At 36.1% G+C, this 19,012-nt stretch overlaps 1 protein-coding gene across 1 annotated transcript in view; it reads left to right on the plus strand.

The window, feature by feature from the left end:
* The window catches only part of LOC121299998 (ras-GEF domain-containing family member 1B), a 132,687-nt gene that overhangs the window by 52,873 nt on the left and 60,802 nt on the right, over positions 1 to 19,012 (plus strand). The window lies entirely within an intron of this gene.

A 19,012-nucleotide genomic window follows, 5' to 3' on the forward strand; every position in this document is an offset into this window, starting at 1 on the left:
TCAGGTTTGAACAATACCAGTGGCGGGCCGACTAAACTGATGAACCAGAAGTGCGATACTGTTATTGTTAGTTTTTTGGCGTTTCAACGTTTTGGTTGTAAAAAAAAAAAATGTAATTTTCTTACTCATAGATGTTGCATCCTAAAATATGTTGTTAAAGTACACTTTTGTCATTTGAATTCATGATACAGGAAAGCAGCTTTTTTGTACATGTTATGTATACAGAATTATTTTTTGCAACTCTCTCTCTCTCTCTCTCTCTCTCTCTCTCTCTCTCTCTCTATATATATATATATATATATATATATTATATATATATTATATATATATATATATATATATTCATATGGTTCATCATTTGCAAGCTGTGTAATTCTCACCTGTCTGATAAAAAGGTGACAGACCTGGGATATAGTTCGATCCAGCACAAATTAACCCCTAGGGTTACCTTGTCACACAAAATGACAAAACATAGACATGAGATTAGTCTGTTTCTCATACCAAGCTTTTCTCATTGTTAATTACTGTGCATGGTAAACTTTTATTACCCCGTAAACTGCTGAAATAAGCAGGCTTATTATTGTTCAGTAGTAACTGTAGTTAATCTGTAAATGTTCAATTCTCTGATATAAGTCATTCATAGAGATCCCATTTTTTTTTTTTCTGAAATAAATGCTTTCATTGAATGAAATTTCATTCAGTGAGTTTTTTCAGTATCTCAAAAAAGTGTCTTAACTAGGTCTTAATTGCACAGCAAAACCACACATTGCCAATATTGTGTAATTACAAAGGACGCTTTTGTTAAATTAAACATGTTATTGTACCGTAATTATACAGCTAAATGTGTAATTACTGTGCTATTTAACCCTCCTATTAGGTTTTGGGTCTATTTGACCCGACTCTAGTTTCCAATTGGCTTAAATTCTATTTTTCTTTTCATTTTCTGTATAATATTTTATGACTTTTCCTAAGTTGGGGTCATGAAATTATACAAAGAAAACAGAACCTTTGAGATGTTTATTTTTTTTAGAACAGGTCTTATATACAAATAAGATGTTTCGGGTCACTGTGACCCGTGGCATTTATCTATGTAGATTTGTGTGCAGGAAAAAAACAAACTTCTTTAATTTGTTATTTTATTATTATTATTATTATTATTATTATTATTATTATTATTATTATTATTATTATTATTTCTGAAAATGACTGCACCTGTCTGAAGATATTTCTAAACAAAAAAACAAACAATATATATCTACAAGGCAGAGCCTAATTTTCTCTGTCAGTATTGCAACAGCATCGCACTGGTAAAGACATTCCAAAATGAGGAGCTCCCAGGTTGTCAGTCAAAGAAGTTTTATCACAGCTCCTGGACTAAATGAGCAGAAAAGAGTAAAAACTTTGAAAATAAAAACGTTTAATCAATTTAAGGCTGTTTAAATGAGTTTGAAATTGCATCAGGGTCAATATGACCAAAAAAATTACAGAAGTACCTAAATTCTGATCATAATAGGAGGGTTAAGCGATAGAGCCCGTCGATGTGGGCTCTACCGTGTGGTAGATAACCGTGACTGGAGTTGCGCGTCCTGAGCCACAGGCAAGGGCGCTAACGAAAGTCAAGGTATTCTACCACATGCAAGAGCACGCATTGAGAGGGCTCTATTGCTATTAGAAAACAATTTATTTATTTATTTTCTCTTTAAAAAAAAACCCTTTAAACCTATATTTACTTTGAACTTCTGGTATTTCGCCGGGTAACCTTCCGCTGAGGAAAATTGTCCCTAACATAATTAGAATATAAAAACAACATACACTTAGAGAAAACATTATTATTATTATTAAAATTATTATTATTTCATTTATATTTGTTTATTGGGGTCTTACTGTTTCTTAATATAATTTATCTGGACATGCACAACTGTTGAATAGTCTGTCTAGTATTGAGTCAGACTCAAAACTTGTTGTTGGAGGCGGGGCGTCATTCGAGCTGGCAGGGAGCTGGCTGGTGTGGAAAGAACTGAAACAGGGTTGGCAGTTTGACTGGCTGATTTTGAGGGAGGGTGTTGTTTGGTTCCAGCTGATGACATAATTGTGGAGCAATCATGTTATCCCTGTTTATTTGCTGTCCAGTTGCTGTGAAATGAGCCTTTCTTACGATGTCCTGTCACAGACATGATTTCACTTGTCTCTAGACCAGCATCAGAAAGTGTGTTTAAGTAGCTTTACACTATCAGACTAGTTGTAGATTAGAATGTTAAGGGAAAAAGCTGGTATTCATGGGTGGATTGATTTAAAATTTATTTCACAGTTAAGTACTTCAATGTTCCAGCGGGCGTCTATGCAAAATAGAAGCCCACTAGATCTGGAAGCTGATTGGCTGTTCACACTCAATCGTTTTATAATGCAGTTTAGTTACCACACAGATAGTTTCAGTTGCTGATAGATACAAAGTAAGAGACACACATCACATAAAACCTGGACTGATTTATTTTTAAGACTTTAAAATTAAAGCCTAGCTTCTTATGAAACCTGGCCTTCTTTAAATGGAAAAATGGATGTTTGTCACTAAGAGGTTTAAATGTTTCAGCCAAATTCAAGTACAATGCCTGTGTTCTCATCACAAGATTCTGCACAGTTAGCCTTTATATATAGAACAATCCTTGATTTTCAGACTTAAGACTGAAATCTTTCAGGATGGATAGGGCTGATCCTAGAGACAGTCACAGTAGAGGCACAATTTATCATAAAGAACCTGACAGATTACTTCTCCCACAGAAAGAACTGCTTCTTAGCCACCTGAGCAGTTTTCATATGGTAATCATTCTACTTGAATGTGCTCCATTACTGCATTGGCAAGTTGTATTGGCACGATTTACGTTAGTATCCCTGGAATACACTGTAGTGATGTCACTAGGGTCCATTATTGCAATATGTATTTGCATCTTACTGCAACGACTCAAAGCTTTGCACATGCGAACAAAGAAAACAAACAAGAATTGTCTGCTAAATTTGTTTTGTGGATCTACTGTGTGATACAAAAACCTAAATATACTATCTATACAACTAAACCAGCTAAAACCTAAATCTGTAATAATGGTTGATCATTTCTGATTCGAAACAGATACATAGGAAAAGAAAACTAAAAAGCTTTGACTTGCACAAATTCTGCTCATCATACATTCCAAGGACACACCATATTCCACATGTAAAGTGTGTATACTGAGATCCCCCCCCCCCACACACACACAATGCAAACTGATTTTTACTGATTTTATCATACTTTTAATATATGTAAAATAAACACCAAAAAATTGCTGTATTTTTTATTTATTTTTTTAAAGATAAAAAGTGAAAACGCGGAACACTAAATATACACTAATGTCATCTTGGCATTCATTAACTGTTCATTAGAGGAATATCTTGTGAAAATCTGCCATGTTTAACTTTTATGCAAATATGTTCTATCTGCTGCTTTATAATTTTTTTAATCTTTTTTTTTTTTTTAAATCCGTTTCTCTTTTATATCTGTACCATTTGCTTCAAATCCAGAGTCTAGAACCAAAAAGCTGCATTTACATTATGAATAGACACTGGCAGTCATATGTGTCCTGACAGCAAATCCACTAATAGCAGACGCCTTGTATTAAGTACTGCATCATGACTGCCCTCATAGACAGATGTGATTAGATCATGACAATTAGATCATGATAATTAGATCATGATGAGATGTATTAGGTTGTGGAAATTAACATCTGGAAGAGCAGGTTTGCATACTTGGGAATGTATAGAGTAATTTGTTCTATCTATATCATGTTAAGAGTATGTGTTTTGTGTTTGCTCTTATTAGGACTGAAGTCATTGTATTTTGTATCTTGCTCTTAATTGTACTGTAATTCTTGATATGTATTTTCAGTATACAACTGTAAGTCACTCTGGGTAAGGGCATCTGCTAAGAAATAAATAAATGAAAAAAGAATGCTAAAATAGCACACAGAGACAGTGAAATATCACAGTGGCTTGACTCTTTGACATTTGTGTCTTTGGTTTAATTAACAACCACAAAGCATTACCACACCTGACTTCATTCGAAATGCAAATCATAATGGGATGAATCACAAAACCTCAATTAACAACAGAAAAAGAAACAATGAACTGGCTTGTGTGCTTGGTTAGGTAGATATATTAGGGAAACTGGCCAGTCTCATAAGAAAAAGCATTGGTCTACCAAATAGCAAATGGCTTGTTTAATCACTTAGCTGTAGTCGATAATGAAGCAGAAAGATTTAAAGACAGACCATTTCTCATTTAAATGTGAACAATAAAAGACACTTTTCAAACTGTGGTTCGTTTATACATTGTGGGGCTGCAATAATTAAGCAGGCTGTGTTTCCATTGCCTTGTGCAACTGTGAACCACAGAATCCCAAACTTTTTAAATAAATTTGTTTCTAGTAAAGGTAATTAAGAAATGAATACCGATTCTGCCTGACATAGAATCAAACCTATAAACGTTTGTTTCATGTAAAAGTATTATTAAAATGTTTAATTTCAACTAATTTATGAATGGTAATTAAAGCATTTGTTTCACAGTATACAAATGTGTTTCACAGTGTACACAAGAGTCTACCAGCAGTGTTGTGGTACAAAACACCTTTATGAAGACGTTACACAGGGAACAAAAAGAATAAATGGGAACTGAATGCTGCACCTTAACATTACTGGTAAACTCTCTGATCAGCCAATAATTACATATCAGTTTTAAAATACTTTTGCATGAAACAAATATCATTATTTATACTACATGGAGGGCAGCAGATTACATTTCAGGTAATGATTTCTTAATCACTTTAACTAGGAATCAGTTCTTTAAGATGGGGACCGCCTTGGTGATTTTCCTACAGACCACAAATCTGGTTTTATGCAACAAACAATACAGGTGCTGCACCGAATGGAGCTACTGTTTTTAGGAACATTCATATACTTCCTGCTAATAAAAAATACAATCCTTAAAACTTTTCTCCTGCTTAAATAACTTTGTGAGTGTCAACATTTGGTTACATTTTAGCAGTGACTGATTATTCAAATTTAACAAATGCAAATGGGTCAATAACAATAATCTTTACATAGCACCTTTCATAGTGGACCATCATCACAAAGCACTTTAGAAGTCATGAGGCTAGGGTGTGTAAACTATGCACCAAGGAGGTTAAGTGACTTGGGCAGGGTCAAACAACGAGTCAGTGCCTGAACTGGGATTTGAACAGGAGACCTGCAGTTTACAAGCCTGTTTCTTTAACCACTGGACCACACAGCCTCCCACAATATGCTTGGGGGAGTTTTTCAAAGACCACCAGGCATTTACTCACAGACCACAATTAATGGGAACCTCTACCTAGAAAAACTAACTTTGAATGGCTTTACAAGGGATAGTTGTTTTTTTTGTTTTTTTTTTCCCTTGGATAGCCCAATGGTACTGCCCATTTTGTCTTCAAGTGTGATCTGATATGTAGCTAGTTTTAGCTCGGTTAGTTGGAGTTTGAGCATAAGGAGTTGATGTATTGCAGACTGCCAAGCAATATATACAGAGTAATAATAGACTAGCTAGCTGTATGATGGATACCATTAAGAACATCAGTAGAGTTTAGAATGAGAAGAAGCTTGCAGGCACATCGAGGCCTGTCCCTTGCTAGCACACTATTAGTCCACAGGACAAAATCGAATCTATCTCTCTCTCTCTCTCTCTCGCTATATATATATATATATATATATATATATATATATATATATATATATATATATATATATATATATATATATAAAGAAAAAAGATGATGTTTCCATCACTGTTTCCATCACTGAAGAGTGAAGATGGCAACTCTTGCTTAATGAAAAACTTGTATCTCCACTGTGCACATTTTTTTTTGTCACCGTACATATTTATTATGGGTACCTTTTACTCTGGGGTGAATAGAATGGGTTTTCCACAGTATCATGTATTTATGCTTTGATTTAGTCATTTTCTTCTTCTTGTGTCAGAGGTCCACCCTATTGTTATTTCTTCCACTGATCTATTTAATGCAGCGCTGGTAGGCTTCAGTAAATGCCAATGGTGTTACCCTTTAACCTTAGAATAAAAATACCCTTTATAATGCAGTGCCAAATGGAACAGCAGCATTAATCGCTCAACTGTAGTCAAAGCTAACATTAAATATAATACAACAGGTCTTTAGAGGCTCATAGTGAAGCAATCAACCACAGCACAGGGGAACAGCCATTGAAAACAATAGGCTTTTATTGTTCCACTGTAAAGGCAGATATTCTCCTGTAAGAAAAAAAAAATAAAAAAACCCCCAGAAAAACAGTGAAACCTTCATCAGCTGGTGATGTGCATGCTTTTAATTGTAATACAGTCGGTTTTCTATCTTCCTTAACGTGTAACAGAGTCATTCGTAAGCATTTGATTTTTAATTGTGCAGTAACCTTGGTTCATTAATGAAAAAGGTATCTCATAGCAACCAGTCACAGTGAGGCATTCTGATATGCCTGTCTATTATTATGTTAATCAGTGCATGCTCAGTGATGAGAAAACATCACCTTTTCACTTTACCAGTTAGAGGAACCTTTTTATCTCTTTGGTTTTTTATATTATGTTATTACAGACTCCTGTTTTACATATAAATGCAAACATGATATATGGCTGTGTTATGAGAGAAGCCCAACCAAAAATAATATAAGGATGGAATTAGAATTAACCTGAAACTTTGGGCTTAAATGAGGCTGTCATATTTATGTTTGTATGTTTTAAAAATATCTCAGTTATATACATTGCTTTCTTCCTTTGTGCAAGACAATAGACTGGCAGCACAAGGCTGAATGTTCCAGAAGTTACCAATAACATTAACTAGAACATGAAATTAATGTGAAAAATTTGTATTTATGTGACTTTCCTAAACCCATTCAGGTAGCAGGCTGAGTTGAGTAACATAAAGTGTTGTTGCATGTCTGAAGCACAAATGAGCAGTGCAGACTCTCAGCCTGGGAACTGGCATTCTCTCCTCAATCACAAACTCCATATTGTGTTTATGAAGCTGACTAGTTATTTTTATAAGCAATATGTATCCAAAGCTATACTCTACTTCAATTCTCCAATAAGCGTTAGGTTACTTACCGTAACCCTGGTTCCCTGAAAGAGAAGACGACCACCAACAACATTATGTATGGGATATGCCTGCCCATTGGGTAGGTATTGCTGAGCAATTCATATCAGAGCTGCCGGTAGGCCCCTTCCTGGGGTGACACACTTGGTCCAGCCCACCGAGGGATTAAATGCGGTATGCGGTGTAGCCCAGCTAGCCGCAGTACAAATATCGGACAGCGAGGCAACTGAAGAGGGCCCAAGACGTAATGGAGTGTGTGGCTACCATCCCAGGTGGGCGCAAGCCGGCACCATTATACGCAGTCGAAGAAGACCATCTTCGTAGACAGATACTTCAGCTCTATGGAGTATATGGGCTCAAACGAGGCCTTCATGAGAGCTTCTAGTACAATACCAAGGCTCCATTCCAGTCCTAACAGTCAGTTGTTCGGGTCCCAACAGTCTTCCTGGGAAGATGTAATCTCCACGTGCCTTTAAGAAACCGGATAGCCAAAAAATGTGCACCGGGAGATACTGAATCCACAGGGACATGGCATGCAGAAATAGCTGCTAAATATACCTTCAAAGAGGGAGGAGACATACCAGCATCAAGCAGTTCTTGCAGAAACTGTAGGATAACTGGTATGGGGCAAGAGATTGGGTCATGACTCTTAGACAGACACCAATTCTGGAAATACTTCCACTTGTAGGTGTACAGCAACTTAGTGGAATGTGCCCTAGTGTTCTGCAAAGTACCCACAACTGCATCTGAATGCCCTAGGGCTAACCAGCAGTCCCTTTCACCGGCCAGAGCCATAGCTGGAACCCGCCTGGTTTTGGGTGCCAAAGAGTGCCTCTCGTCTGACTAAGGAGATCCAGGCAAAGTGGGATGCAGCTGCAAGGAGGCCTGGATAGTGTCCACATGCCTGGAAAATGTACACAGAGCTAGGGAGAGGCCAAATAGCAGCACAGCCAACTCATTTCATGATTCCCTGAAAAGAGAAGTAGAGATACTTCCTGTGCTCTGGACGAATGGGAACTTGAAAGTACGCGTCCCGTAAGTCCGGCCGGGCAGACTGGAGAATATCATTTTCTGTTTCTAGCATTCATGCTATATATGATCAATGCTTAATAGACTATAACAAATCTATAAATGATACATATGAAGGCATTATAACATTTACATTGCTTCCTCAATATTTTGTTGAATCTTGAAATAATGAAAACAGTAAATTAAACAAAAGTTTAACTTACTGGCTTGGCCTAATCGTGACTTTACTGAGTTTGAAAATACAGCCATATGTCGGTACAACTGTTTAGATTAAAACTGGACTTAATTGAGATGTACATGACACCTTCTAGCTGCAATACATTTAGTACATCAATATAGCTTGAAAAACATTAGCACATAAATTAGATACAGAGTGTGATTGAAGGTGTAAGGGTAGTAGAGTTAGGACTGACTCAGTAACGTATTATAACACTTTGGGATGTCATACAAAGATGTATCCTGCAATTAGTACTTCAGCCTTTAGGGAACAGTTTTCAATAAACTAGAAATCACACCCCTCTGAAGATTATTTGTGCAGTGTCTAGCTATTTTTTTATGATGGCATCTGCCTGTCTTGGTTATGCAGATTTTTGGGTGTTTTTCTTTGTAATGTCTTCTAGGTTCTCTTCAGTAGTTTACTTGAAGCAGGTGACCCATACTCCACTGCCTGCAGCAACAATAGACTTATTTTTTTAAGCTTTTCCAGGGCTAATGATTTCCTAATGCATAAACCTGTCAGTCTCCTGCAAACCGACTTAAGCTGAGGTAGGATCATGGCTGCTGGAGTGGAGTAAAGTAAAGGTGCCCACAGGGCTTGGTTAATGGGACCTGATCTATGGCTGAACGTTTAGGTCTGATAAAGGGTTGGTAATGATGGCCTAGCTTTAGCATGGTGCCTTCCATTAAACTGAAGTTCTGAAGCTTCAAATGTTTTTTGCTCTTTATCTATTTTCTTCAGAGAGCAGGAGTCAGTACATTATCTTTCATCTCAATCATCTCTTGAATGGCTTCAGTTAATTTACTTCAGGCATTCAGAAACAGTTGCACAATTCAACTGGATAACCATCAAGGCTCATTATAATGTTTCTGACCATTTTAACTAAGCCGTTAGAAGCCATACTAATTGTCGACACAATCATCTATACATTTTACTCAGATATGGTTGGCTGTCTGCTGTTCATGCAGCAACCCATAGTCCGGGAATACTTTATAATATGGATAATCCCATTTCAAAATACAGTACTAAATTTTAAAGACTAATAAAGTTTTGTAATTTAGGAATCTTTACTCCAAATCTCAATTTCCACTAACTTTTGTTAATATGAAAAAATATCAAGTTAACAGTTTTATTGTTCTTTGAGGAAAAAAAAAAAAAAAGGTACAAATAAGTCTTTGGCAATTGTACTGAAAAATGTACCAGCCCACATTTATCTCAGAATGTATTTCAAAATATAAATGATACACTAAATTGTACTGTAATTTACTTTTGTTTTTTTAAAGGAGAAAATCACCTTTCCAAGTTTTTTTTTTTTTTTTTTTTTTTTTAAACTAGAACCATCCACTAATACCCGTTTTGTCGTATTATCAAAAGTGATTGTGAATGGAAGTGAATCACTTGGTTTCCACACGTGTTGATCATGCTTTATTAAGATAGCATGGCCAGAGTATTACAAATATGATTCAGAATTGATCTGTGATTTAAAACCCCTTCCACTTTACTGCAGTTAACAGTCTAGATGCATTTAATTATATTGTTGTACCTGTTATTTTTAGAAGGCTGAAAAAAAAGCATTAGCCTATAGATCCAAACTGATTACAAGGACAGATTTGGATTCCAGTGCACAGGGCTATTACTATTGTGAATTATTAATCCTATTACAGTACTTTAATATTACACCTGAGCTGCGATGCATAATTAACTACCTCTTAAACACAAAATGTCTTGAACATGGACAACCACAGTGGCATATGAATTGTTATTTTAACCCAGTTGTTTCTGGGTTCATACAGGCAAACTTCCGGATTTTGAAGAGGGTTTTTCTGAACTATTGTTTTTAACATATACAGTATGTTTTACAAAAGCTAATTTGTGGTTATATAGGATTTGTGTAATAACATTTTCTTCCAAAATAGTAACCATCTTTCCAATATTTTTTTTTCTTTAGACTTGGATAAAGCTATTTAACAAATAGCTTCTATACAATGCTTTCATAGCAATATTTAATAGCATTAATAGTATGGTTCTTGAAGATAGCAAATGTGTATGGCATTGTCTGTAAAAGATATATGCATATGACCATTTTAAATATCCACTGGATCCAATGGCGCTGAAAGAATAACTAAATATATAAAAAAGTAACTAAATCTCTTATACAGCAGTGGGCTAGATTCTATATTTAATCAGTAAATTGAAAAAAGGCAAGATTTAAACTTGACTTCGGCAGTTCAATTAGCATATTTTACCTGTGATGCTCTTTCAGTTGATAATCCTTAAGTGTTTTCTACACGCACAAAATATAAGAGTTCAATTTCACAATCGAAATCTTGGTTTCACTAGACTCCTTATAACAACTATATAGCACATTAAAAAGGTGCATGAAGTGTGTATAAAATTCAGATCTATCAGTGCATCGATGCAACTGATAACTTGTACATTGACAGTGCTGCACATTGCAGATTCCATACTGAACATGGGTGGCAACTGGATGTAAAGTGTGAATCCAGAAAGATTCTAAGATCACAGAAAATGGCTGCACATTTGTATTAGAATGTCTGTTATTTGGAATCAAATCTGAGTATAATAATAAAAAAAAAAAAAAAAAAAAAAAAACACCTACTTTAGTCACTACAGCGCAAGTTGACATAAGGGTCTGCTATCCCAGAAACGAAGTCCAGAAATATGACCTTGAACATCCTGGCAGGCTCACTCATCAAAAGGGACTTTTAAATGGCCTACAGTCATACAAAATATTTACAGAAAATGGGCTGGTTTCATCATGCTAATAAAAAACGATATATTGTAGGGCCAGTAAGAATTCAAACTGACAACTTTTATCTTCCAAAGCAGACAGCCCCTTTATTAGCAGACAGCACACACACACACACGCCCCAAGCTGGCGCAGAGGCCACTATATAACCCCTTCAAAGATGTACATTCATGTCAATTAAACGACAGTTCTGTTCAGGTTTAATCCAACAGCAAGGGCCGAGCTATCACGACCAGCCAATCAGACTACCTCTGTCACGTCCCCTTCCTTGGTTCATACCAGCCAAGCCCAGCAGTCCGCTGTCAGAACACAGCACTCTGATTGTTTATCATATTATTGTTAATAAAACAATGAATACTCCTCTCTCAACACCGAAACTAAGAGAAAATAACAACTGCAGGATTTTTCTATATCTGCAAACAATAACGGTATGAGGCAAATTCAATTGCAAGCTGACTATTCCAGGATGTTTTCTCATTGAATTCGTTTAGACATGCAGCATCATGGCTCAAATGTATGGGGTTTACAAAATAAAAAATACATCAGAGTTTTGTTTTAGTGCAACCTATGTGCAGGTTTAAGCAGAGCAACACAAATATTTCATCCCCTATAAATCAGCTTGGCTGAAAATTAAAACGTCAGCGTTGTTGATTAAAACACCCTGCCAGACAGGCCAGGTGATGTGTGGCTTAGAGAGAGAAGCATCGCACAACAAAGCCAGTTAGGCTTTAATGAGCACAAACTCCTTTGCTGGGGAAACGTATACCTTCCAGGAACAAAGAAATGCATGTTACAGTTCTGTGAGATGGACAGTGACAGGAACAAGAGGGAACGCTGTCATAAATCAGTATAAAAGGAAAGACCAGTCAAGGAAACATTATACTCTGTGGTGAAACCTAGCTGGGCAGTGTCCATGAAGGAAACATTTTCCACATCATTCATTTTCTGATCAGGGCTCAATTTAATGATACACAAAATTCTTTAGCAATCTCAGTGGTGTTTAACCCCAGGGTTTAGCAATCTCAGTGGTGGGTAACCCCAGGGTTTAGTAATTACCAATTCAGTACCAGTTTGTGATCATATCAGGGCCCAATGCAATGTTTTTGATCAAAATCCATTGTGTTGCCAATTGTTAGTCAAGCTGTGGTCGGTTTATGGTTTCTTAAGGTTTATTCAGAGTAATGCACATTTGTTGAACATTTCTTTAAGTGATATTTCACCATAATAAAAAAATTAAACACAATATTTCAGAATTATGAAAACACACAAGTTACATAGTTCTCAAAGGAAAACTGATTATTCAAGTGTAAATGCTTAATGGTGAGTATTTTCATCTACAACTGAATTACAACTGCAGTGACCATGATAATATACTAGACAACAGTAAATAATAATAATTGTAAATAAATATAGCAAAATCAGAATACAAAACGAATAGGAATAACTCTAAAATTAATGAATATGGAAATGGGATGGACACAATTCAAATTAAATTTTAGTTAACATTGTGAATACAATTGTATCTTTGATCTAAAGATGAGTTTCAATAGAGTATAGAGATACTGTTCTCACAGGACCATGTGACAATGCTACCCTGACTACCATTCTGTTATCTGCTTTATGAGCACTATTAAGCTTCAAAATGAAAATGTGCTACAGAATTGCTTGCGGTAATGTTCTTCTTTGGCTGCCCTAAATCCAGTAATCCAACAGGAAATTAAATGGGCTTAGTGACTTGCAGGCCTCTGTTCTGAAATAACACCAAAAGATATCAGTAAAAAGAATATAAGCAGATTAATTCAATTTTCCTGTGTTATCATATTAAACCTGGATGAGCAGATTCTAAAGGTTCACACAGGAGCTTGGCAGTTTTACTGCGTAAACGTGAACAAAAAAACCTAAAAATTACCACGTCTCAAAATGACCACTTTAAAAAATAATTGCCTTCCCAAAGTAGTGGTGGTATGGGACATTTTAAGGTAAAAAACGTTTGTTGTCTCAGACGAAGTGGCAAATTCTATTTTATATTAGTCACAGCACAGGCTCCAGATTATCAGTGCCGTGGTGTCCTATTCTTCTTCATGTCAAAACCCTGTTGATGTTGAGGGCTTCCACTCACATAAGATGTCACTCCTCCTGGGGACCGAAACAAGGTCTACCCAGGAAGCTGCATGCATTTACTAGGCCTTATATCCTCCTGTATAGACAGATATCTGGGATTTAAGAGACCAAGGCAGTTGTGTCCAGGTTAAATTAGCATTGGGAAGGACTGGTGGTTACTTACCAGAAGTTGTCAGCTAAACATTTTTTTTCTGAACTGTGTGGCACTAAAATCTTGATGGATTTCCAGTAACCATGGCAACTGGAATGGATCCAAAAACAACCGAGTAGACAATGTATTGCAAGCATGACTAATGCCGACAGGACTGCATTTGATTGATTTGTTTTTTGCACTACAGTTAGAAAAGATTGTACTGATTAACATTAACTATTATATTTTAATGAAACCTTTAAAGCTATGTTTGGTTGCCTCCATTTTCCCATCAGTCCCAACACCTTCAGACCCTTCTCCCAGCAACAGAACCTAATATCTTTTTTGCCACCTTTTATTTTTTTCAAAGCTGTGAAAGTTAAAGGATTGCATACTGGGTCAAACTAGGTTACACATATGAGTCCCACTAGAATCCTACAATCACCTTAAAACAGCACCCAAGTGTCACTGGAACACTAATTCTAGCTTATTCAATTATGTAGTGGACTTCACCAATACTATAACAAATAATAGTCATCAATAGTATAGAAAATAAAACCTGGAAAGAAAATGATAAGGAAGAGGGAGTGGCTTTAAAACAAAGGGTACGTCATCTTAATTTTTTACATAAAATAATTTTTTAATAGTCAACAGTTAAAAACTAAAACTTGAAAACCTCTCTAACCTCTTTGCAAAGTATTTGTACATTTGACTGTAGTGTTAATGCGGTAAAAAATCCACCCATGCAGGAAAACAGCAACAGTATTAATATAAAGTTAAAGTGCCTCTTGCAAGCAGTTCTGTATAATCTTGTTTCATCTCAACATACCACACTGTGGGGTAGAAATATGTTATTAAGTGAACTGAAGTCCATTTTCTGAATGGCAACGTCAAAGATTTTTATTCAGATTTTTCATCATAAACCACACTTTAATGAATAGCTGAATACTTGAATGAAGCAGACACATGCAAGTGAAGAACATGAGTGGCATAACACTGGATGCAAAGGCTCTCTGAGATTACTTAAAGTAGCTTTGTGAGTGTAATTAATTCTAAGGTGACGACTCCCTTTCACATAAATTACATCAGATGAAGGAGTGTACACCATTTGTCTAATCTACATGTATATTATTCTCATGCCTTTTGTTTGCTGCCATGTGGGACCCTCTTGAAAATTACATTTGTATCAAGATATCTGTTTTGAAAAGCATTCAAAATAATTGTGATACTAAATTTTCTCTTCAAGGTTATTCTTTGTGGGTTTTTCCTGAGAATGGAGTGTCATTTTGGGATAAGATTTAATGTAATTTCATGTTTTGGTAGTTGCTCTCATTAAACTGCTCTCCACAATTTTATTGAAATTGTATAAAGTAAAACCATTTTTACCAAAGCAGTTTAGATCAGATAATTAATCAAAAAGCCTCAAAAATGCTACTTTCAGATTTTGGGGGGGAAAGACTGCACATAAAACTTACAAGACTGCCGGTCCAAAATCATCCCATATTTGTTTAAATGCTTTATTTTTAAATCTTTTTGGTGAAAAGGGTAAAGAAACCCTGATGGACACCATCATAGTTTCTTACCATAGACTTTACTGAGGCACTCTATCTGCCCTTGTACACAAATAAACAAACTACACCATCAACAGTGCCTCCATAGTCATGGAAAATCTTGACATCAGTAATCTTGCTCCTACCTTCTGTGACATTTTGTTATAAATATACAAGTCTGGTTATGTGAGACTTGACATAATTATTGGGCTAAAACAATCTGTCTCAGGCAAAGAGCATGAGATTACAGTTAAATGGAATTCCAACCTTCATAAAACCTAAAGACTGGGCCTCAGGTTTTTCATTTTTAATTAGGCTGTATTATAGTGGATATGTTGTTCTCGTCAGATAAGCACGGAGCTATTTTTCAGCTCTTATTTCAGATCAGAATGCTCTGTGAAGCAATAAAAGACTATTTGATCACTTGCTTCTGTTGAATATCAATCCTGGCACACCAGGCACTACAGAAATCCTGCGCTGTGAGATCTGTAATTGAAAGGAGCACACAACATCTCGAGGCTGAAACATTATGCACCAGCATTATGCTTCTATGTTTTCCGGCTCTCAGATGTGCCCTGTTTTGATGTTGCTAAGATTTTTGAACTAGAAGGTCAATACCACAATTTACCTCAATCAAAAACAGGTGTTCATGTTTGTGGTATCTACTGTTCTGTTTTTGTGTTCATGTTTGTGGTATCTACTGTTCTGCAGTCTATGCAAATGTGTGTGGTTTTGTGACACGTCCAGTAATCCTGTGGTGTGTGAAACTATTCAGCTATAGTTGCCCATATCACAGAATCGTGCAACAGTGGCTCAAATTACAGAAACCTAAACAAGTCTCAGTTGTTTCCGAAGCCCACAATGCACCAGGAGCTACATATTTTGTACTTTGATAGCAGGGCACTATTCAAACAAACTTTGATCTCACAACCTCACGTGCTGTCGTTTATTTAGAGAACATAATATGGAATCTTCTTCAGGGGCTCATTATTTATAAGATTGACACCAAATTGACAATAAGGTAAAAATTATAAACAAATATTTCAGCTAATACCTTCAAGGAGGCAGTGTGGTCCAGTGGTTAAAGTCCAGGGCTTGTAACCAGAAGGTCACAGGTTCAAATCCCACCTTTGCCATTGACTGACTTGCTGTGTGACCCTGAGCAAATCATTTAACCTCCTTGTGCTCCATCCTGCAGATTCAATGTTAAGTCAATTTCCTATTGTAAGTGACTGCATATAATGCACAGTTCACAGCCTATCTCTGCTTTGTGATTAGTTTAACTATGAAAGGTGCTATATATTATTATATTCTTCACTGGTGGTGACTGATTAAAACTGTATGAATACAGTAATGGGATGGATGGATTACCATATTATCATATGAGTTAGGAAGAGGTGACCTAGATAACTGTAAGCTCTTCTCCAAATTCCAAGGACACCATTACAGCTGCTTCAGTTGACATTTATTAAATATCATTGGTACAGAAGGTATTGTCTGGATAGAGTACATTGGCTCTTGTCACTAGGTTTAAGCAGCAATTGTCTCTTATAAATCCTGTTTGAAACCATTAGGAAAGCGCAGGCTTTTGGGAAGTATTGTAATACCCCATGTCATTGTGGTCAGTCTATACATGACTCTTTCTTGTATGGCATATCACCCCTGATGGAAATTCCAGCAGTAACCAGAGCTAGTGATTTGCTGGGTTTCAGTTGGTACAAGAAAAATAGATTTGTTTAGAATCACTTTAAATTCATTAAGTCACTCCTAAATGAATTTATTTTCTGGTAAGGTTGTGTGATGGAAATATAATGAATTCTGGTTGGAAATCTCCCTCCCGACCTGTGAGGGCGCTTAGTAGTGAAAGGGGAAGTCTTTGGAAGGGCTGGCCAGACAGTTCATTTCTGGGGTCGGGAAATCAGTCAGCCTAGAAGAAGGTGAGACTCAGTTGCAGGAACGTATTGACCTGGAAGGTAAACGATGTAGCAGCTGCAGAAAACAGAGGCAGCTGCAATCGTTTACCCAGGGGTCATGCATGACCACATATAAAGGGGCCAGAGAATCGTTAATCTTTTTCTTTCGCTTGGGTTTGTGTACTGACCTGAAAGGACTATGTGAGACGCAGTAGTTATTGCTTGTGAGATATCACTGAAAAGAATATTCGTGAGTGTTTGTTTGTTTTATCTGTTGTTAGTTATTGTCTTATTTGTTAAATCAACAGACAGCTAAACACATATCTGGAGCTGTCACTTTTGGGCCAGCACAAGCCAGAACAGCACTTCACAACAGTCACAAAAATATACCTGTTACCACCCACCACGAGCACTAATACACACACCCCGGACTAGTGACCGTGCTTAGTATTGTGGGGCTGATTATTACCCAACCTACTGTAGTCTTTGCTTTGAACAAAGATGAGCAATACATATACAGTATTTTTCTTTACATATTTGCCATGCAAGTATTAGTGTATATACAGTACATGTGCAAGTTTATTTAGACACTACAGCCTCCGTGATGTGATGTTCTCCAGCCAATTCCTGCAGAACTGTGAGACTTGTGTGTGGAATGTACTTTAATGGATCATACTGTATGCAGTTGGACATTCAGGTCTGCCTCATTCTGTGTTGTGGAACTTGTGATAAAAGTAAAAGGTGCTGTTCAAATAAGTGCAAATAATTTCCTTAACTGGTTTTCTTTAAGCTTTGTAATTTATTACAGCCACTACAACTAAACCTACTGATTAATCCCCAATTGTTACATAATGGCTTATTTTTATTTAATTCAGTGTTATTTTAAACATTGCTGTTCAGTTTATTGCAGGTGGTAGCCTGACATGCCAGTTATAGGCCAGTAAAAAATTCCAATTCTCACCACCTAGCTGGTCCCCTGCAGTTGCTGGAATTTTCAGCTATTAAATGTGTTGCTTTGTGAGGAAATAATAGTAAAAAAAAAAAAAAAAAAAAAACTCAACACACTTGCTAGTGAAGACAATTATTCTTGTAAGAACCTGTTCTGACTATTTTAGTTATTATTTGGTTTGCCAACAGTTTACTACATTTATCCTAGTGTCAGGGTTTTCTACAACAAAACATAATGACTCCACGGTCAAGGTTCACAAAAAAGTAATTGTTCTCTTTAATGTTAAAGTCATTTGTGTTGTGTAGCTGCATAGATCAAACAGTTGAAAATGCGTAGCGGTAATCTACTCCAGTAGGTTTTCAAAAATAATTAATCTGTTCTGCTGTCTTGAGCCTAGAAGTACGGTATCAAACAAACTGCCACATGTTTTGCTTGCTTACTGTAGGTTAAACAGAAGAACAGACTTATGGGCCAGATTTACAAAGCTGTTTTCTGTGCTGCCACATGGATGTGGATGGTTTTTGACACATAAGCACAGTCAGATTCCCAGACAGTTGTGTGCCCATGCATAACAACCACATATTTAAAATATATGATTTTGTGTATATATGTATGTATATATATATATATATATATATATATATATATATATATATATATATATATATATATATATATATATATGTACACTTGGTGCAGTGTTACCCTGAATATTATACATTACTAAAGAAGCAACAGAAAGTGAAATGTCAAGCTATCAATGAAGCAGCATATCTTACCCATCTCTGGTAAACTAATAACCAAAAACCTGTCCACACAAAAGGAATATTCATTCTAAGCTTTACAAAGACTATTTGTAATCATTTGCATATTTTGTTTTTTAAAAATAGCTCAATAGAATTGTTGACAGGAGTGCTATCTAGTTGGATTTGTATTTAATGGAATATTTGCCAGTGTTTAACAAACTAGGTCTAAACTAGATACATGGAGTAAATGTTCTTCCCCAGTTGTTAGTAGAGGATATTAGATATTTTGATATATTCCATAAAGTATATATGAATAGTGCACAAATACATGCTTCAATTTAAAGCTGCCCTCCAATCTTTTCAGATTATGTGTGGTGAATCGTGCGTTTAACAGAAATATGGTCTCTGAATTCCTACAGGAGTTAATTAAA

The sequence above is a fragment of the Polyodon spathula genome, chromosome 2, assembly GCF_017654505.1.
Source record: "Polyodon spathula isolate WHYD16114869_AA chromosome 2, ASM1765450v1, whole genome shotgun sequence".
NCBI lineage: Eukaryota > Metazoa > Chordata > Actinopteri > Acipenseriformes > Polyodontidae > Polyodon > Polyodon spathula.